Raw genomic sequence first — 22,596 nt, 5'->3', positions numbered from 1 at the left:
TGGGGGGTTGTTGGGACAAGCAGCCAGTGATAGGAGGAGATAACCAAAAGCTGTCACAGACAAAAGAACAAAGAGATGTTGAAGGTGATATTATCTAAAGGAATGTGCTAATTAAGAGTATAAGACAGGACAGATAAGGTACAGATAGCTCTAGTGGGGGTGGGGGAATACTAAGAGGTTAGAAATAAACAATGGTGGAAATACATTTAAAATTAGTGGAAATAGGTGGGAAAAGAAAAAATCAATATAAATTATTGGAAAAAACAAAAAGGAGGGGGAAGAAACGGGAAGGGTGTGGGGATGGAGGAGAGAATTCAAGATCTAAAATTGTTGAACTCAATATTCAGTCTGGAAGGCTGTAACGTGCCTAGTTGGATGATGAGGTGCTGTTCCTCCAGTTTGTGTTGAGCTTCACCGGAACAATGCAGCAGGCCAAGGACAGACATGTGGGCAAGAGAGCAGGGTGGTGTGTTGAAATGGCAAGCAACAGGGAGGTCTAGGTCATTCTTGCGGACAGACTGAAGGTGTTCTGCAAAGCGGTCACCCAGTCTACGTTTGGTCTCTCCAATGTAGTGGAAACCGCATTGGGAGCAACGAATGCAGTAGACTAAGTTGGGGGAAATGCAAGTGAAATGCTGCTTTACTTGAAAGGAGTGTTTGGGCCCTTGGACGGTGAGGAGAGAGGAAGTGAAGGGGCAGATGTTGCATCTTCTGCGTTTGCATGGGGAGGTGCCGTGGGAGGAGGAGTAGGGGGTGATGGAGGAGTGGACAAGGGTGTCACGGAGGGAATGATCCCTATGGAATGCCGCTGGGGGTGAAGGGAAGATGTGTTTGGTGGTGGCATCATGCTGGAGTTGGCGGTAATGCTGGAGGATGATCCTGGGACAGCCTCAATGGTCTTCCTCCAATGCCGGGGCTCCAAGCTGCTTTGCAGAAAATGGCTGCTAGTGCTGTAAAAATGGGGTATGGCTTGCTTTCTCCCAACAATCCAGTGCCACAGGGGAGCAGTTGGGTTGAAGGTATGCTCCGAATTTCTGAAGAAACTGGAGTCAGAAATCCTGGCCTGTAATGTGGAGCTCTGGCATGGCATAGAAAAGCAAGAGTGAAGTGGCAATTCAATGGTGATTGCTGCCCCTTGGAAGATTTGGGTCATTGTGTTAAAGCTCCCCTCTTGTGCGTACATTCCCCAAGCAGGATAATAGTTAACAGTCAAACACCAGGGAATCTCAAGAATTTCTGAGCTGAAACTGAGATTGGGAAAATGAAGAGGATGCATGATAACACAGGAAGTGTGAAAGTATCTTTCATTCCTCCTACAAGTAAAAAAGGTTTTAAACATTTTTTAAAAAGTTTGTTTTAAAAGCAAATGTGATGACTTTTATATCACAAATCATTTCATATTGCGGGTTTACAAAGTAGTATTTTATTCACTCAGGTATGGAAACAGACAATTCACACCAGCCTATGCAAGAAAAGTTACTTCACCTTACTAACATTTGTAAGTGTTATTTAATTTTAAAGTGCATAAAATTTGGTTTGACTGATGGCAATCAGAATATTCAGCATCTTTTTGACTCATACATTGTACTCAAGGCATTGTAACAAAATTAACAATATCCTGTCAATTTTCAATTGGAATCTGAATCTTCCCCTCATTACCTTGGAAAGCAAATACACCAGAAATCATTTACCCTAAATCCTTGTCTCCCCGCTCCCTATCGCAGCAATTTTTTTTAGCATTTATGCCATGACATATCGAGTTTTATTTAGCTAAAAAAAAAACCGTGAGGTAAAAGATAATAGCCAAGAATTTGCTGGGAAATTAACAGTGAATTCAAGCACACAACATTACTAATGCATTAAAAATCAAGCAATTTATGAAGAGGAAGAGATATGCCGCAAGTTGCAAATTGCTTGAAATTGCTGGAAGATTTGTGCTGCTCTACCATAAGCCAAGCACAAAGCAGATCTCCCTGTCAACTTCCCCACTGACTTTCATTAAATATCAAGAAATTGCTGGATCTATGCTGAAAATGTGAGCTAACACACCGCAGATAGTTTGGATTGGTTTGAAATTATGCAATTGCCCTGTTAAAGGTGTGATTGATGGTCCTCACATGTTACTGGAGCCTGGATTCAATCAAAGGCAGCATTTGAGTTGTGGGATTTATTGTAGAAAAATTTGTGAGGCTTAAAATCTCTTTCGGGGGCCTGGGTCTTTCAAAGTTATAGGTGATCAACAGTCCTGCAATTGCTTAAAAAGACCATGAGACACAGAAGAGGGAGTAAATGCTTTACCTACTAAGTATCCCACTGCTTCTGCTTTTAACAAACAACATGGAAGAGCCCAGAGCGCAGGCACAAAAAGAGTGAGACACCATAGCTGGAGACTGACTAGGATAAACTATTACCCGCCACAGAGAATCCACAGGGAGAGGTTTTCTTTTGAGATGATGCTGGAGGAATTGTGTGTGAGGAGGCTGAACTTCAATAAGGAGGCAACTGGCCGCCTCTGAAAAATATCTAAAGAGGACCTTCATCCACATTCTTCCCACTAGAGCCCTTTGTCAATGGCCATGAAAGTGAATACAGCCCTCACATTTTGTGCAGGTGGGTCACTTCAGTCAGACTGACATATGTAACTTCATTCAGCAGGTCCCAGATGCAATATTCCACCGGGCATCCACTGTGTCATGTTCCCAGTGCACCGATGGGAGAAGTCAATAGCATTTCACAGGATTGCTGACTTTCCAAAAGTTCAGGGCTCTGTCAGCAAAACATACATGCCATTGAAGGCACCCTGTCAGATACCTGTCACACCTATCTACAGGAAAGGTATATTTTCCATTGTCAAATATGATAATCTTTAGTGTTGCCTAACTATGGATGATGAATGTTAATGCTGGTCACCGGGAAGTTCATAATACCTTCGTCCTCCAACATGAAAACATACATGACTTCAGCACATAGAGTGTCAAAGGTGTGAATGGATCTTACCTGATAAGGCTTAAAGCTGTGGCTGTTGCCACCCTACCATGTCACCAACAATACAGTACAGAAACAGTACACCGTACACGCACATGCACACAGAAATTGGCGGAGAGGGAAATAGATGTGCTGAACTCATATTTCCAGTTCTAAGCCAAAGAACACTGGCTTACAGCAACCATTATGTTGCATTTGCGATGGACATAAGCTGCTTTTATGGACACACAGAGTCTATGAAGCGCTCAGAGAGAGGTCACGTGATCCAGCTCTTGGGTGTAAAAATTAATACTGGATTTTAGATAGTCAGAGAGACTGCCACAGGGGCAACAACCTTACCCTATCTCTCTCTCTCTCCTGAAACCTTTCATTAAAGCTGATCTGTTTGTGATTTAAGAAACCCACCAGAGGACCTCATTGCACCAAACCAAGAGGTTTTAAAGGAGAATTCCGAATCAACACTACTGTCGGCTGTGAGAAACCCCAAGAACCAGCAGCTACTGTGAACTGGGGCCTTTCAACTGTAAACAAGAATCTGGACACTCTGTGAATATATATTTTTTTACTTTACTTGTTACTTGGCCAAGATTTTAATATCTAATACTCTCCAGAGTTTTACTTGAGCATTGCTGAAAAAGAGACATGTCAAAGCTTTTCATCTTGCACTCATCAGGGCTTCACAAGAATACCAATATAGGGGGAAAACAACAAATTTACCTTTGAAATTGAGCAGTCAAATGTACTCCCCTTCCTTGACATACTGGTTGAGAAATCTGCCAGGGGGTTCTCCACCACAGTCTACTGCAAGCCTGCCTTCACTGGTCAATATATGCATTGGGATTCTTACAATTTCACATGCTATAAGATTGGTCTTATCAGCAACCTTGTAAACAGGGCCTGAGTTATTTGCTCACCATGCAAGCTTGATGCTGAAATAGGGTGCATCAAAGGCATCCTACAGGATAATGGCTATCCTGATCAGACCATTTTGTGCTGTATATCATGCAAACTCATGAACAGGCCTAAGGCCGTCACTTTTGGCCCTGAAAAGGGTCCAGTCCACCTCAGATTAGCCTGGAAGGGCAACGTATCTCAAACATTTGGGCAACAGCTGAAGCTAGCTGTTTCACACTGCTACTATGCAGTAGCAACAAGAGTGATATTTGCTATTAACAGGATGCTGCCATCAAGTCAAAAAGACATTCTGCCCATCACACAAATGAGTAATGTGGTATATGAATTTCAATGCCAGTGTGATGCCAGGTACGTAGACCATATGTTCCAAAGACTGGCAGATCATATCAAACAGCATGTCCCAGCTGCTGTTTGCAATGGGCAAGGTATGGACTGCACCCAACTAGCCCGTGCTTGCAAAACTCCACAATGTCCAACATTAGAGGTAATTCTTCAATGAGGCGACATTTGCTAAATAATCCTCAGTGTGCTAAAAATGTAAGGTTGTTAGTCAGGCTCGCAGTATGACGCATTTGCTTGTATTGGAAGCTACATATATTAATACACAGGGCCCTGTTCTTTGCAGGCAGAAAGAACATGTTCACACATTGTGCCAGTTACAGTTAAACAAAATAAATGACAGCCATTGTCCGACTCATTCCTCAGTGCAATGCCTTGACCAGTTAGTGACTAGTTTAAATTTCAGATAACTATCAGTCACCATCACTGGTGCATTCTCCATGGCAATGCCTCCATCAATCAGAGTCCACTTGCCAACCAATCAGCACTCTTTTTTCAAACAGCGTAAATTCTTGTTTTTCCTTATATTAGTATTCTTGCATCCTAATCAATGCAAGACAAAAAGCTTTGACATGTCTCTTTTTTCACTAATACTTAAGTTTTGTACGACCAAAGACAAAGAGTTTTAATTCTTTTTTTTTGCATGCTTGGGGGCGTGTGTGTTGTGTGTATGTGTTATTTTTGCATTAGTGGTTGGTGGGACATATTTGTTCATTTTAAACCTTTTGTTAATGAATTCTGCAGCTTTACCTGAGTGCGTTTTAGCAATAAAACTAACTCTTTGTTAACTTAAGGAACATGGCTGGCTTAATTCTTGCACTGAGCTTTACATAGTTCAATATATAATAAATTGGCAATGTCACCTCACTTTTAAATTTAAACTCTGTTGTAACCAACTCAGAAGTGGGACAAAGAGAGGAGTCAGTTCACCCAGGTCAAAACACCTCTCACCTGCCAAGGGGCCAACACAGCAAGAGGTCTGTGTGCTATTCACAAGGTCGCCCGGCAATCTGTTCAACTTTTTTTTATTCATTCATGGGGTGAGGACATCACTTGCTAGGCCAGCATTTGTTGCCCAACTCTAATTGCCCTTGAGAAGGTGGTGGTGAGCTGCCTTCTTAAACTGCTGCAGTCTATGTGGTGCAGGTACACCCATAGTGCTGTTAAGGAGGGAGTTCCAAGACTGTGGCCCAGTAGCAGTGAAGAGACATCGATATATTTCAAAGTCAGGATGATGAGCGGCTTGGAGGGAAACTTCCAGGTGGTGGTGTACCCATCTGTCTGCTGCCCTTGTCCTTCTCAATGGTAAATTGCATGTGAATTAGCCTAATTGTCTGCCCTTTGCCAGTGAGTGGGTAGCCACTGCTGCTTTTAGCCTGCCTCTGGCAAAAGCACATGGAGGGGGAATGCATCGTGGAGCCAACCCGACACACAGCTTTCCATCATATGTTGACACCCACTTCTAAATTGGCCTCCTCAGGACTGGTAGGTTTCTACCCTATGAATCAGAAAGACCTTAGTAACTCACATAATGATTGCCAGAACAAGTATTTCAGTGTCACTGTTATTGTACTTGGATATGTACTTGAAGAGCCATCATTGCGGGGCTATGGACCAAGAGCTGGAAAGTGGGATTCAATTGGACAGCTCTTTCTCTGTCAGCATGGATGTGATTGGCCCAATGGTCTTCTCCTGAGATGTAAATCTTCTATGTTTCTCCTACTGTCTGTACAATATAAGCCTATTATTCGACATGTTAGGATATTAATTTGAAAAAATACTCATTTTTGGTTAAAGGTTTACATTCATTCAGTCTCTAATTTTTTTTTACAAATTTGTACAATTCATACAAGCACTGATATTTGGACCAGCTTCAGCACATTTTCAGTTTATTCTTAATTGTGTTTGGATTCAACTCATTATAACTTCCTTGAGTAATGATTCGTGAACATTTGATAGAGCCAGTACTGGTGATATTCTTTTGCAAGATACTCATGGCATCAGTTGCAGTTCAAGCTTGTAATAGAAAAAGACATTCTTTATGGGAAAGCATAAAAGATGTAGCACCTGAATTATGTTACCTCCTTAAATCATCTTAAATTGCTTCTCCAATGGGCTTATAAACAAGCAGTGACATAATTACAACCGTCATGTGTTGAAGCATAATGCAATAATGTGGGGAGTGCCAATTTGAAGAGCTGTGGCACCATTCTTACAATGCAGTAGAAACAAATAGAAAATAAATTAAGTGAGGGTTTTACCAAGGCAGGAGTATTTACAGGATTTTCATTACCCTTTAACCATCTTTAACCATAATAAATATTTATTTCAAATTAATGACCCAATAATGGTCATGGCCTAAGACAGCACTGGCAGCTAAAGGTTCCTGGTTACAAATGGATAGAGCAACAAAAAAGATGATGAAGCTTGAATATTAGTAAAGGCTCTTAGTAGAGTGGTAGATCCCAACGATGAGCTAGGGGTTTTATTAAGATAGAATCCATATGCATATCGTTCAGAGACATGGGAACACCACCAGCTGGAAGTTCCCCTCCAAGCCATATACCATCCTAACTTGGAAATATATCACCGTTCCTTCATTGCCACTGAGTCAAAACCCTGGAACTTCCTCCCTGACAGCACTGTAGGTGTACTTACACCACATGGACTGCGGCGGTTCACGAAAGCAGCTTGCCACCACATTCTCAAGGCTAATTAGGGATTGGCAATAAATGCTGGGCTGGCCTGCATCCCATGAATAAATAAAAAAAGAGCATGAAGGGAAATGGTACGCGTTATAGAGTTGATTTTCCAGGCAACTTTTCTTGGTGGAAACATCGAACTTTATTTACAAGACAGCAGCAGCAGCTATATGCATGCATCTAATTCTTTAACTAAAGAAAAACTCCCACCTCGAGGTTCACTGGGCTGCTAACTCATTTGTTTACACAAATCATGTGATCTTACAACACAGGATTATTCTTAAAGGTACAGTCTTAATGTTTATCAAAACTATAATTACTACATTCCTCCCCCTTTAACTTTTCTGTACATTTTGTATTTACAAGGGTATTTATCTCATGATATTACAATATTTACACAGACCATGAAATTACAAGTTTAGTCTTTCAGGTGGTTTCCTGATCTGTGTAGAACATCACAGCTCCATGACTTATAATTCTTTGGCGTGAATCACATTCTCTGGAACCGCATTAACATCAAGTATGTCATTAGGCACAGGCACTCTGACACAGGTCCACTCTGACAGAGACATCGGGCATGTCTGTCCTTGGTTGAGCAACTTCAACGGGAGCCACAGGTTCAGCAATGGTTATAGGTAGAACATCATTTTGTTGGGTTATTTCCTTTCTTCTTAAATGATCCACATGCTTATGAGTGATCCGGCCCTCCACTTCCACGTGAATCAACAATAGTCGAGACACAGAACTCATTTTATCAGGTAACTACTTTGGTCCTCCACCAAAATTCCTTACATATATTGCTTCTCCAACAGTAAATTCTCTCTCACAGCTATGCAAATCATCAGTCGCTTTTTGGTTCCCTTGACTTTTCTCCACCTTCCCCTCCAAATTGAGAAGTATCAGGTTTAGTCTTGTTCAAAAACGGCGCCTCATCAGTAATTCTACAGGTGTTGTACCTGTCGTAGTGTGGGGTTTGGTCTAAAGTGAAATAGGAAATGAGCAAGTTTAGTTTCCAACAATTCACCTGTTAATCTTTTCATTCCCGAGTTAAAAGTTTGTACTGCTCTTTCTGCCAGTCCGTTAGATGACAGATGGTACAGTCTTCACGTGGTTGATACCATTTAGGCTGACAAATCTTTAAAATTCAGTGCTTGTAAACACAGTACCATTATCTGAGATGATTATTTCTGCCAATCCATGGATAGCAAAGCTTTGGTGTAGTTTTTCTGACGTTGGCAACTTATCCTCATAAACGTCTAACTACTTGGAATGAACATCAGCAGAAATCAGTAAGAACATGGTTCCAAGGAAAGGACTGACCTAATCTATGTAAAATCGCACCCAGGGTCTACCAGGCTACTCCCATGGGTGTAATGGGGCTGCCACTGGAAACTTTTGTAGCTGTTGGCGTTGCACACAGTGTTTTACCTCCTTTTCAATATCGCTGTCCATCCCCAGCCACCAAAGATAACTTTGCACTATCGTCTTTATTCTTGAGATTCGGCTGGGCACTGTGCACCTTTACTAAGAGTGGTTCCCTTCTTTGTGAAGAAGCTACTACTCTTGCACCATATTATGGAATACCATCTTGACTGCTCATCTTGTGTCTTCGGTTGGAAAATGGCTTCAATTCATCAGAGACTGGTTCCTGGAACCAGCCATGTAACACTTGATCTCTCACTGAAGACAGGACAGGATCACAGTTCATCCAGTTTCTCATCTGCCTGGCACAGACTGGTGAAGAATCCAGGAAATTCATCACTAATACAAACGAGCTCTTGGGGAATTGGGATATGGTCATTTTTCTCTTGCAAATGAAGGTGACTTAGAGCATCGGCATTGGCTATATGAATCCCTGACCTACGCACAAAGGTGCATTTCATATGCCGTCAAAATTAGGGCCCATCTTAGAATTCGGGCATAAACTATGGGAGGGATAGACTTTTCCTTGTTAAACAGACCCCAAAGTGGTTTGTGGTCTGATACTATCATGAAATATTGTCCATGCACATATTGATGGAATTTTTTACACCAAATAAATCAACAGATGTTCCTTTTCGATCTGAGAATATCTTTTGTCAGCTGTGGTAAGTGTCCTGCATACACAGCCTATCGGCCTCTTTGTACCGTCATCCATCTTGTGAGATAGCACCACTCCCACTCCACAGAGGGACACATCACAGGTTAGCACAAATTCCTTTGTCAGATCATAGTGCACTAACAAATTTGAAGAGTGCAAGAGCTGTTTTACTTTTATGAATGCTTCTTCTTGGGGTGACTCCCAAATCCAATGCTGGTTTTTCTTTAGCAGTGAACTTAGAGGGGCTAAAACTATTGATACATTTGGTAAAAATCATCCATAATAATTTACCATCCCTAAAATTATTTTAAGTTCAGAGATGTTCTTTGGAGCAGGTGCCTCTCTGACTGCTTTAATCTTCTCTTCAACTCAGTGTAACCCTTGAGCATCTACCCGGTGGCCCAAATACATGACTTCATTTGACTGAGGAGTGCATCTTTCCTTCTTTAGGCACACTCCTACTTCTAAAAATCATTTCAGGACTTCCTCTAGATTAGCCAAGTGTTCCTTTTCCGATAATCCAGTTATTAGTACATCATCCAGGTAGACTACAGCTTGAGGTAGTCCTTGTAGCAAGCTCTCCATCGCCCTCTGAAAAATGGCACAGGCCAAAGAAACAGTGAGGGGCAGACGTGTGTATTGATATAACCATTTGTGTGTGTTTATGGTCACATATTCTTGGGAAGCATCATTCAGTTCCAGTTGCTGATATGCGTGCCTCATGTCAAACTTTGTATATATTGTCCCCCCTGATTGAAGAGGTCTTCAATCATGAGAATAGGGTACCTGTCCAGTTTGGCTGCTCTGTTGACCATTAGTTTATAGTCCCCACAGATCCGGGCGGTCTGATCTGGTTTGAGGACAGGGTGCTACCCACTCTCAGAACTGTACCATTTTTATGACACCCAGCCTCTCTAGCTGGTTCAACTCAGTGTCAACCTTCTCTATCAGGGCATATGGCACCGGTCTTGCTTTCAAGAAGCGAGGAGTTGCTTCTGGGTCCACATAAATCTTGGCCTTAGGCCTTGGACTTTCCCGAGTTCATCCATGAAGACAGTGTCATTTTCTTTTAGTAGCTCTGGCAGTCCCCCTGCTTGTAACTCGAAGATTTCGGACCAGGTTAATTTAATCTCTTTCAACCAATTGTGACCTAGAAGGCTTGGTCCTTCACCTTCTACCACCAACGCTGGTAGTTGTGCTGTTCAGTGTCTACAATGAACTTTTACTCTGGTGATACCTTTTACCTGGATTTCTTCGCCCGCGTAAGTTTTCAACTTGGCAGAGATTTGTTCCAAATTTAATTGCTGAGCACTTTTCTAAGTATCTGAAAGCATGTTCTCCTATTACAGTGGTAGAAGCACCCATGTTTACTTCCATTTTTAAGGGTTTACCATTCACTTGCAATGTGACAGTAATTGCTGTAATTGGCTCTGTCTTTCCAACTTTCATGTTGAATAAGGAATAAATGTCAGAATTGGTTGTTTCTGGCTTTTCCACACTATATACTTCATTGGACTTCATTGATTGCCTGGAAGCCTGTTTTAACCTCGCTTTGCAATGTTTGAATATGTGTCCACTTTCGTGACAAAAATAACACTCAACCTTCTTAGATACTCACAATTGCTGGGCAAGGGACAGTACTGGAACTGATTTACTTTCATCACCAGTTTGTTACAGAGTTGATTTTCCAGGCAACTTTTCTTGGTGGACACTTATAACATTATTTACAAGACAGCAGCAACATCTACATGCATGCATCTAACTGTATTACTAATGAAGAACTCCTGCCTAGAGGTTCCCCCATGCTGCTAACTCATCGGTTTACACAGATCATGTGATCTTACAAAACAGGATTATTCTTAAAGCTACAGTCCTAATGTTTATCAAAACTATAATTATTACAGTACAATCACCTTCAAATTTTGACACCATAATCTTAAATTCCTGAGTCCGAAGAACTTCCCATAATGCCTGCTCTTTGTTTTCAGTATCATGGCCATCTTCTAATCTATTTTACTATCTATCCCTTGATGCTACATGCTCTGACCTTTGATATGAGATATCATATGTGGCATGCACCTTATCATAGGCCTTCTGGAAATCCATTGGCTGAATCTTCTGGCTGACGTGTGGGTGATGGAGCCCGCACGTCAGCACTTAAAACGTCACACGCTAACGTTGTGCAAGCATCCCGATGTCAGTGCGCGGCATCGCAATGCTTAGGTCATCGGGCACGCTATGCAGCACGACGTGTGCCCACCATTAATTGAAGGCCTTGTTAAGGCCATTAAGTCACCAACTGACGAGGATTTTGAGGAGCCCGTGCGATCTTCGGCTTGGCGCATGGGCCCAATGGGCAGGCAGGTAGGAGATTTTTTAACAAACCTCATCCGGTGGCGGGATAAGATTTGTTTTCGGATTTAAAAAAGTTTAATAAAGTTTTTAATAACGTTTTTTAATAAAGTTTTAAACTGTCGGCATGACATCAGTCGTCTCAATTTCTCTGCGCCTCTCACCCACTCTAACCTGTCTCCTTCTGAACTTGCTGCACTCCGTTCTCTCAGGTCTAACCCTGACTTTGTCATCAAACCCACTGACAAGGGTGATGCTGTTGTCTGGCGCACTGACCTCTACCTCGCGGAGGCTGAGCGTCAACTCGCAGACATTTCCTCCTACCTCCCCCTGGACCATGACCCCACCCTGAACATCAAGCCATTGTTTCCAGGACTGTCACTGACCTCATCTCCTCTGACGATCTTCTCTCCACTGCTTCCAACCTCATAGTCTCCCAACCCCAGATGGCCCACTTCTACCCAAAATCCACAAACAGGACTGTCCCGGCAGACTGATTGTGTCAGCTTGTTCCTGCCCTACGGAACTCATTTCTTCCTATCTTGACTCCATTCTCTCTCCCCTTGTCCAGTCTCTTCCCACCTACATCCATGATTCCTCTGACACCTTACGTCACATCAACAATTTCCAGTTCCCTGGCCCCAACTGCATCCTCTCCACCATGGACGTCCAATCCCTCTACACCTCCATCCCCCACTGGGATGGTCCACTTCTTCCTCGACCAGAGGCCTGAACAATCCCCATCTACCCCTACTCTCCTCCATCTGGCTGAACTTGTTCTCTCACTGAACAATTTCTCCTTAAACTCGTTTCACTTCCTCCTAATAAGCGGTGTGGCTATGGGTATCCGTATGGGCCCCAGTTATGCCAGCCTCTTTATGGGGTATGTGGAACATTCCTTGTTCCAGTCCTACTCAGGCCCCCCTCCCACAACTCTTTCTCTGGTACATCGATGACTGCTTCGGTGCCACTTCATGCTCTCGTCTGGACCTGGAAAAATTTATTAATTTTGCTTCCAATTTCCACCCCTCCATCATTTTCACGTGGTCCATCTCTGACACTTCCCTTCCCTTCCTTGACCTCTCTGTCGCAGTTTCTGGTGATAGGCCATCCACCAATATCCATTACAAGCCTACCAACTCCCACAGCTACCTCGACTACAGCTCCTCACAACCCGCTTCCTGTAAGGACTCCATCCCATTCTCTCAGTTCCTTTGCCTCTGTCGCATCTGTTATGATGATGCCACTTTCCAAAACAGTTCCTCTGACATGTCCTCCTTCTTCCTTAACCGAGGTATTCCACCCACGGTTGTTGACAGGGCCCTCAACCGTGTCCGGCCCATCTCCCATGAATCCGCACTCATTCCTTCCTCTCCTTCCCAGAACCATTATAGGGTCCCCCTTGACCTCACTTATCACCCCACCAGCCTCCGCATTCAAAGGATCATCCTCCGCCATTTCCGCCAACTCCAGCATGATGCCACCACCAAACACATCTTCCCTTCAGCCTCCCCGGTGGCATTCCACAGGAATTTTTCCCTCTGGGACACCCTGGTCCACTCCTCCATCACCCCCTACACCTCAGCCCCTTCCCACAGCTGCTTCCCATGCTACCACAGAAGGTGCAACACCTGCCCCTTTACTTCCCCTCTCCTCACTGCCCAAGGGCCCAAACACTTCTGTCAAGTGAAGCAGCATTTCACTTGCACTTCCCTCAATTCAGTCTACTGCACTCGCTGCTCCCAATGCGATCTCCTCTACATTAGAGAGACCAAATGCAGACTTGGTGACTGCTTTGCGGAACACCTTCGGTCTGTCCGCAAGGATGTCCTGTCACTTGCCATTTCAACACTCCACCTTGCTTTCAAGCCCATACGTCTGTCCTTGGCCTGCTGCAATGTTCCAGTGAAGCTCAACACAAACTGGAGGAAAAGCACCTCATCTTGCGACAACGCATTTTACACCCTTCCGGACTTAACATTGAGTTCAACAACTTCAGATCATGAACTCTCTCCTCCATCCCCACCCCCTTTCCGATCCCTTTTTCCAATAATTTATATTTTTTAAATATATTCTTATTTTCCCACCTATTTTTAAACTTATTTCAATCTATCGTTTTATCTCCACCTTTTTGCCCATTTCGATCCCTTCCCCCCACTCCACCGCCACCAGGGCTATCTGCCATTTGTTTGTCCTGCTTCCTACCCTTAATGCCACCATTAATACATTCTTTAGATAATATCATCACCTTTAACACCCCTTTGTCCTTTTGCCTATGACATCTTTGGCAATCTCTTCTTTGCCTCCACCTATCACTGGCCCTCTGTCCAGCTCTACCTGTCTCACCCCTCTCAACCAGCTTATATTTCACCTCATTTCTATATTTCTTTAGTTCTGATGAAGAGTCATTCGGACTTGAAGCGGTAATTGTTTTCCTCTCCACAGGTGCTGTCAGACCTGCTGAATTTTTCCAGCTATTTTTGTTTTTGTTTAATAAAGTTTTTGTCTACTTCATTAACATGTCACATCTCGTGTGACATTTTCACAAGAGGGGGGGACATGTTAATGATTTTTTTATTGTTCTATTTTTATTCTTTCACAGCCTTTCAGCGATCTCCCTGAGGCACCACTTTGCCTCAGGGAGATGTGCTCTCTTTTGTGTGCATGTGTGAAAGAGCGCACTCTTATAGTTGGGTAATCCCTCTGCCTGCACAGGAAGTGCATAGCGCTTCCCGTCGGGCAACACACTGGGCGGGCCTTAATTGGCCCACCCATGTAAAATGGCGGCAGGGCCCATTTTGGCGGCGGCAATTGGCTGCCTGCCCGCTGCCGAGTCGGTCAGGCCCACCCGCCCATCAAGGGCAAAATTCAGCCCCATATATATATTAAACATTTGACCTGTTGTACGCCTTCTGGTTCTTTCTTAAAAATTCAATCAGGCCAGTTCAACATGACCTTCCTGTTCGAAATCCATACTGCCCTTTTTTTTAATTACATTCTTTGTTCCGAGATGTTTCGGCATCTCAACCATTACCAAAGATTCACATACTTTGCCTAGCACTGATGTTAAGCTACCAGATCCATAGTCCCCTGCTTTAGTTTCAGATCACTTTTGAAGATAGGAGTTACATTTTCTGTTTGACTGTTCTCTAGCATTGTTCCTTTTCCTATTGAATTTTTAGATACAGAGACGAATGGCCCTGTTAGCTTCTCCATAGTTTCTTTGAGTATTCTTGGGTGCAATCTATCAGGACCTGGGGTTTTGTCTTCCTTAAACTTGTCTACTATCCTTTCTATCAGGTTCAGATGTACTCATCAGCCCACACTTGCAAAACCAAAACAAAATATCTACTGTTCGATGTGATTCTGCAATTGGGTAGCGCTAACTGAATAATCTTGAGTGCACTAATAATGACATTAACAACCAATTTAAGGTAACCAGTCAAGCTCATAGCATGGCTCATTTATGCTTGCTAGAAACAATATACATTTATATGCAGGGACTTGTTTTCTGCAAACAAAAGGAATATATTCAAGTCTTGTGCCATTCTTGAATTACCTGGAAGAATGAGGAACGTATAGTTCCTTGTTGCTTTCTCCATGGCAACTCAGGCCTGTAATATAAATTATTGTGACAGTTTGAAATTTGACATTCTTGTGTTTGTCCTGATGAGTGCAAGATGTAAAACTTTGGCAGCACGTCTCTCTGTACAAATTCTGCACTACCAAGCAACTGTTTATATTTTATAGCCTTTGATATTTTAATTTCATATTTCCTCTTTGCTTTCATAATTGCCTTTTGATATATTTTCTAAGATCATCATTTTCTCTTTTGACATCTTCTAATTCATTTTTTATGCACTTTGAATGTGACTTTTACTTTAGGTCAATTTTATCCTCGTTTCTTTAATTATCCATAGTGTCTCAGTCATGGCTAGCTGGCTGTTACGTTTTAGTGTGATATATTTCCCTTGAACTCTATTGATCTCCTCTTTAAATTATGCTCACTGTTATTCTGCCTCTTTATCCATCAATATTTTTCCCAGTTTGCCTCCCTTAGCTCCATCCTCATTCCCACATAGTGGACCATTACTTTGGCCTTTGTGCTATCTATACCTCCCTCAATCATTATCTTAATCCTTATTACATTTTAATTGCTACTGCCTAACTATTCTTCTACACTTACTTCTCATCTGTTTTAGGTCATTCCCCATTACATTGGCTAGCAGTATTTCTGCCCTCTTTTTTTTCATTCATTCTAGGGATGTGAGACAACATTTGTACCCATTTCTAGCTAACTTCAAAAATGTATCCATGACCCTTTTAAACATTTGCAGTCCATGTATTGAAGGTGTTTTCACAATGCTTTTTTTAAATTCATTAATGGGATGTGAATTTCTCTGGGAAGCCAACATTTGTTGCCCATCCATAATTGCCATTGAGTAAGTGGGGTTGACCCACCTTCTTGAACCACTGTAGTCCATTTGGTGCAGGTATATCCCCAGTGCTGTTAGGAAGGGAGTTCCAGATATTGAACTCAGCAACATGAAGAAATGGTGATATAGTTCCAAGTCAGGATGGTCTGTGGCTTGGAGGGGAACTGGAAGGTGGCGGCATTATCATGCGTCTGCTGCCCTTGTCCTTTTAGGTGTTAGAGGTCACCGGTTTGGAAGGTGCTGTCGAAGTTGTCTTGGTAAGTTGCTGCAGTACGTCTTGTAGAAAGTGCACACTGCTAGAACTGTGGGCCAGTGAAGGGGGGGAGTGAATGTTCAAGGTGGTGGATAGGGAGCCAATCAAGTGGGTTGCTTTGTCCTAGATGGTAGCATTTTTTTTGAGTGTTGTGGGAGCTGCACTCATCCAGGCAAGTGGAAAGTATTCTATCATACTCCTACTTGTGCCTTGTAGATGGTGGACAAGGCTTTGGGGAGTCAGAATGTGATTTACTCTGTGCAGAATCCCCAGCTTCTGGCCTGCTCTTGTAGCCACAGTAATTACATGGCCAGTCCAGTAAAATTCCTGCCCATGGTCATCCCTATAATGTTGATGGTGGAGATTCAATGATGATAATGCTGTTCAATTTCAAGGGGAGATGCAGCTTCTGTCTTCTTGGAAATAGTCATTGTCTAAATGTCACTTGTCATTTATCAGCCCAATCCTGTATGCTGTCCCAGGTCTTGCTGCATATTGGTATGGACTGCTTCAATCAGGAGTTGCAAATAGAACTGAACACTGCAATCAAATTCAAACATGCCTACTTCTGAAATTAAGTTAGAGAGAAGCAACTGATCTGGCTTAGGACACTACCCTAAGGAACTTCTGCAATGATGTCCGGGGCCTGAGATGATTAGGCTCAAAAAACAATCACAACCATCTTCCTTTGTGTGAGGTATGACTCCAACCATTGGAGAGCTTTTCTCCTAACTGTTATTGTTAGGGAATAGAGATAGTTTAGGTAAGTTATACTTGCATTTGTGGAATTAGGAATAAGCTATAGCTTTAAGTTTTAGCTTTAAGTTTAATTTATATTTTTCTATTTGTGGGTTAAAAAGGTGAAACCTGGGATCTAATTTCATATTAGAGTGGAGATGCCAGGTCTCAAGCTTTGTTTGTGTGCCTGCCTTGTAGTGAGTTTTATGACCCTTGAAGTGGAGAGCTGTGTTATCAAGGAGGGGTCGTGATTTAGGGAAGTTCAAGCAAAGTAGAAAAAAACTGCACTGTTGCCTAGCAACAAGGGTCTGGAGAGGGAGGCCCCTCCACCACCACCCCACCAATACACACACACAAACCAAAAGCAGTTTGAGTGCAGTTGGTCAGTGTGTGCTCCAAGGTTGAAAGGTGTTGCCAGCAGAAGCAGCTTAGCAGAAGGACAAATAGCAAGTCCCAAACTAAAGTTGTAGCCAGCTGCCAGGAGAAGCTGGACACAGGAGAAGGAATGGCAGGAGCAGGTTCCAGAAACTAAAGAAAAAAGATACCAAATCCAGGGGGGTGGAACAGGAGAGGTCTCAAGGGCACAGTCTAGTCAAAGGACAAGGACATGAATCTGAACAGGTCCTGTTCTGTGGAAGTGAAAGTAAAGAGCAGAGAGAAAGGCTCCAAGTTTCAAGCTTAAAGGGAAGAAAGCTGCAGGAAGCAGACTTAAAGCAAAAATGGCTTGTGAGAAGTCAGGAGTTCCAAGCAGACAGCTGATGGTCTGTAATGCTTTATTATAGAAATGTGAAGCAGCGGTGCTCTGTTGGCATGGCTGAGTCAGTGAGTGAGAGTGCGTGGAAGGCAAAGCTTGAATGCACTTGGCGAGCCAGGGGAGAGCAACATTGGGAGGTAAGGTAAGGAAATCCTGGAGGTGGACCTTTGTGGAAGGTCTGAGAGAAAGCGTCATTTGGGAGAAGATTCCAAAGTGAGCTCTTTGAGAGTGGAGATTGGAAAGCCTCGTGTGACAGACTGAGTTCAATGAGACCGGTTTGATCTGTCTGGGGGGAGTTGATCAGAAATTTATAGCATCTGTATGTGGTGACATCTGTCACTTGATTTCAGAGAGTGGTATGTTTAACCACGGGTCACCTATTGGTTTACATGGGCTGTGTATTTACTGTGAACATTAGAGTATAAGATAGCTGATATCCTTACGAATCTGTATATATCTGTAAAGGTAGATTTGTTGCGAAGGACTATTACAAGATAGTTCATCTTTTCATATTTAATAAATGTTTTATTCGTTTGTTAAAAGTTCATCAGCTGACTCCTGTGACTTTGTTCAGTAGCCACTGTTCATGCATCTAAACAGAAAATAAAAGTTAGGGTCTATCAAGCCAGGTTCCACCCTGAGATCTGGTTTGACCAGTCATAACATCAGCTGGGATCGTAACATTATTGACTTAAATTTTATTAGGGCTCCTTGATACCATAGTCAGTCAAATGTTGCTTTAATGTCAACTCTCACCTCACCTCTAGAATTTAGCTCTTTGTCCATGTTTGGATTGAGTTTGTAACAAGGTTTGAAGCCAAGTGTCCCTGGTGGAACTCAAACTATGCATCAATGAACAGGTTATTGCTTAGAAAGTGCCATTTGATAGCACAGTCAAGAACATCTTCCATCACTTTCCAGTTCAGTTTCTGGTCGATGGTAATCCCCCAAGATGTTGATAGGAACTTAGAAATGGTAATGCATTCAATGTAAAGGTGAGGTGCTTAGACTCTCCCTTATTGAACATGGTTGTTGCCTGACATTTTTGTTGGAAAAGTTATTTGCCACTTATCAGCCCAAGCCTGGATGTTGTCCAGGTCTTGCTGCATGCAGGAATGGAACATGCATTGTGAATGGAGCTGAACACTGTAAAATCATCAGTTAAGGGACTCATTTCTGAGTTTATGATTGGGGGCATGTCACTGATGAAGCAGCTGAAGATAATTGGGCCCAGGATGTTGCCCTGAGGAATTCCTGCAGCAATATCTTAGGGCTGATGTGATGTGCTGCAAAGACCACAACCATCTTTTTTCACTCTAACCAGTTCAGAGTTTTCCTACAGATCCTCACTGACTCAGTTGTATTCAGTTTCTCCCGTGCCATGTTTGCTCAAATGCTGCCGTGATGTCAAGCTCTCACCCCACCTCTTACAAATTGGGTCAGAAAGGAGTCTCATATAAATCACAAAAACTCTGGGCGGAATTTTAGGCTGGCGGGATTTTATGGTCTCACTGAAGTCAATGGACTTTTGAATGGCTCGCCGCATTTTATGGCCCCACCCCTGCCGCAATGGGGCTGTAAAATTCCACTCTCTGTGCCTGATCATGACTTTCAGTCCCACTCTTTGCCAGTTTATAGTTGAGTGATAGTTGAAATTCTCCATGCTGTGTTTTTACTCATTTAATGGATTTGCCTATCTATCTTCACTTCTACTTCTTTTGCACCATTTTTGGCCTCCATATACACCTAATAGTGTAACTGATCTCTTCCAATGCTTTATCTCAATTGATCTAGATCAGATCAACCTAGATCTAGATGTTTTTTCTTCTTCAGTTCTCTGCCCGAAGGCAGGAGAGAGCCAAAGTGGGTGCAAAGTGCGCCACAAGTAGGTGAAGGAGGCTGGTCCCGAAACCACTCCAGCCAGAACAGGGAAAGAACCCCGTGCTGTTGGCACCGAGCTGAATCACACTGCCCATTCAGGCAACTGAGCCATCTGGCCCCTCCAAGCTGCTGTGGTAACATTCACTTTTACATACATGTTGCCTTACGTAACCTTGAGCTACAGACAGTGATGGGAGAGTATCCAAATTCTTTCCATCACATGGCTGACCAGGAATGCCTCCCACTCTTACCACCTGCCTTTGATGTACGTTGGAAGGGTTCACAAGTTGTTACCAGTTTGGCTGTGTTATGAACGCACCTTTCTTCGCCATCAAATCCTGGGGTGGGGTTTGAACCATGGTTTCTAGCTCATAGGCAGGAATTCTACCCATTGCACCACATGACCTCCTCATTTCTTTTCTATCTCTGTGCTTTTTCAAATATTTGTTCATGGGATGTGAGCATCACTGGCTAGGCCAGAATTTATTACCCATCCCTAATTGCCCTTGAGAAGGTAGTAGTGAGCTGCTTTCTTGAACAACTACAGTCCATGTGGTGTAAGTGCACCCACAGTGCTGTTAGGGAGGAAGTTCCAACATTTTGACCCAGCAACAGTGAAGGAACGGTGACATATTTCCAAGACAGGCTGGTGTGTGGCTAGGGGGTGAATCTTGCAGATGGTGGTGTTCCTATATATCTACTGCCCTTGTCCTAGATGGTAGCGGTCGTGGGTTTGGAAGACGCTGTCTAAGGAGCCTTGGTAAATTCCTGCAGTGCATCTTGTAGATAGTACACACTGCTGCCATTGTGCATCAGTGGTAGAGGGAGTGGATGTTTGTGGGTGGGATGCCAGTCAAGTGACCTGCTTTGTCCTGAATGATGTCAAGCTTCATGAGTGATGTTACAACAGCAGTCATCCAGGCAAGTGGAGAGTATTCCATCACACACTTGACTAGTGCCTTGTAGATGGTGGATAGTCTTTGTGGGGACCAGGAGGTGAGTTAGTTGCTGCAGGATCCCTAGCCTCTGACCTGCTCTTGCAACCACAGTATTTATATGGCTAGCCCAGTTCAGTTTCTGGTCAAGGGTAACCCCCAGGATGTTGATAGTGGGGATTCAGCTATGGTAATACCATTGAATGTCAAGGGGGAGTGGCTAGATTCTCACTTGTTGGAGATGGTCATTGCCTGGCACTTGTGTGGACCGAATGCTGTTTTCCACTTGTCAGCCCAAGCCTGGATATTGTCCAGGTCTTGCTGCATTTGGACATAGACTGTTTCAGTATCTGAGGAGTCGTGAATGGTGCTGAAAATTGTGCAATCATCAGCGAACATTATGTGCTTCCTTACTAGTGCCTTGGTTATTTTTAACTAACACAAACTCCCACCATCAATTCTTCTTCCCCTATATTTTTCCATAAACTGTAACATTTAACTGTCATACTGTCCTGTCCATAGCCATTTTTCCTTTATTGTTATTACACTTGTTTCTTCACCTAATTATTGTCTTCATTTCCATCTGTTCGTTGCTTGACAGGCAATTTAATACGGTTTATTTTTAATTATTCCAACTTTATTTTTCAACGGGTATTTTATTTTTACTTGCAATAAATTTTCTGTTCCTTGAGTATTCATGTAGAATTCCAGATCATCTGGTCTCTGTATCGTCAGGCCACTCAAAGGCCCCAACACACTGATGAGCAATTCCCTCACTCCCCGACACCCTCCAAAAAGGTCTCTAACTCCGAGTTAGTGTCAGAAACTTCAGACAGTTCCAACTTAGTTATCTCGATAGTTACCTTGGAAATGTTAGACAGAAAAATCCTAGTCTAACTCCTGGGTAACGAAACAACTGACACCTCCACCCCTTCACCGACTCACCCTCAAACCCCTAAATACCCACTGAGTGCCCTGACTCTCCCCTCAGCCCCCTGACTATCCCCTGACCCTCCCTAGTTCCGCCATCGACTCCCCCAATCCCCTGACTCTCCCTGACCTGACCTGACTATCTGCCACCACTGGACTCTTCTCCCTGACCCCCCCTAGACTCCTTCCCAACCCAACCTGACTAGCCCCACCACCCAATTCCCAGCCGACATCCCCGTCTCCTCCCTGACCCCGCCCCCCCCACCGAATCCTCCTCGACCTGACCTGACCCAACATCACTGCCCTACCCAGCTGCTACCCTACACAGCTGCCACCATACTCCCTTACCCACTTACCTCACCCACCTTATAACACTCATTCACGCTGAAAGCTGCTTAAATGTCCCAAAGCTTTTCAGTGTATTAGCGAACATTTACAGAATATGGCAGTTAGTGGCATAAAAAGGGGGCGTGGGATCTGCACAGATTCCTTTCATTGATGCATCCAAGGTTTCCTGTTCTGACTGAGTTCTGTAGGATCCCCCATCAGAAGATTGGCCAGAAAAATCAGAGGAAAGTTTGGTGGGTACTTTTTTGTCTGATCGGAGACGGAACTATGGATTCCTAACCTGAACGGAAGATTTGGACCAATATTTTTCTCTCTTTTTGCATTCCAACCTTTGATCTCAAGTCTTCTTCAATTTTAAATTGCTACAATTTGCTGCCAAACATTGCTCCCCTCACCTCCAAACCAGTTACTTGCTTAAAGTTCTTTCTAGAATCCTATTTATCCTTTCTGCTCGGACTTTAGTCGCAGCCCATCACAGTGACACAATTTGTTTATCAGCTAAGGGAAGTCATGTTATGAATGTCATTATAGCTATGCAAAAGCGATGCCAGAAACCTTCCCCAAAAAAGGTGTAAATCATTCCTTGTCGAGCTATGCTAACAATGAATCAAAGATTATCCAGAGCAGTACAGCCATGGGTGAACCGGGCGTACTGAACATTTACCATGAATATGCATTTTGAAGCACTAAGGAAATACAATGAGTGAATTGTTGCGGACAGGGATGAGAGAACTGAGCCTCCAATTCCCCTCCCTTACTCCATGTAATTAGTGTGCTTTTTTGAAAAGGAAGATGTGTAGGTTTCTTACCCACTAACCGTATGGTCAATTAAATTTAGCTTAGAATGTTAATTCAAATTAAATCAGCAGCAAGCTCTTGGGAGTTTAAATAAAGATGATTATTTATTCACGCATTCACCCGAAAGCCTAACATTATGTCACTTACTCG

This window comes from Carcharodon carcharias, chromosome 5 (assembly GCF_017639515.1).
Source record: "Carcharodon carcharias isolate sCarCar2 chromosome 5, sCarCar2.pri, whole genome shotgun sequence".
NCBI classification, from domain to species: domain Eukaryota; kingdom Metazoa; phylum Chordata; class Chondrichthyes; order Lamniformes; family Lamnidae; genus Carcharodon; species Carcharodon carcharias.
The sequence above is the reverse complement of the archived record's forward strand: the minus strand, read 5'-3'. Positions refer to the sequence as shown.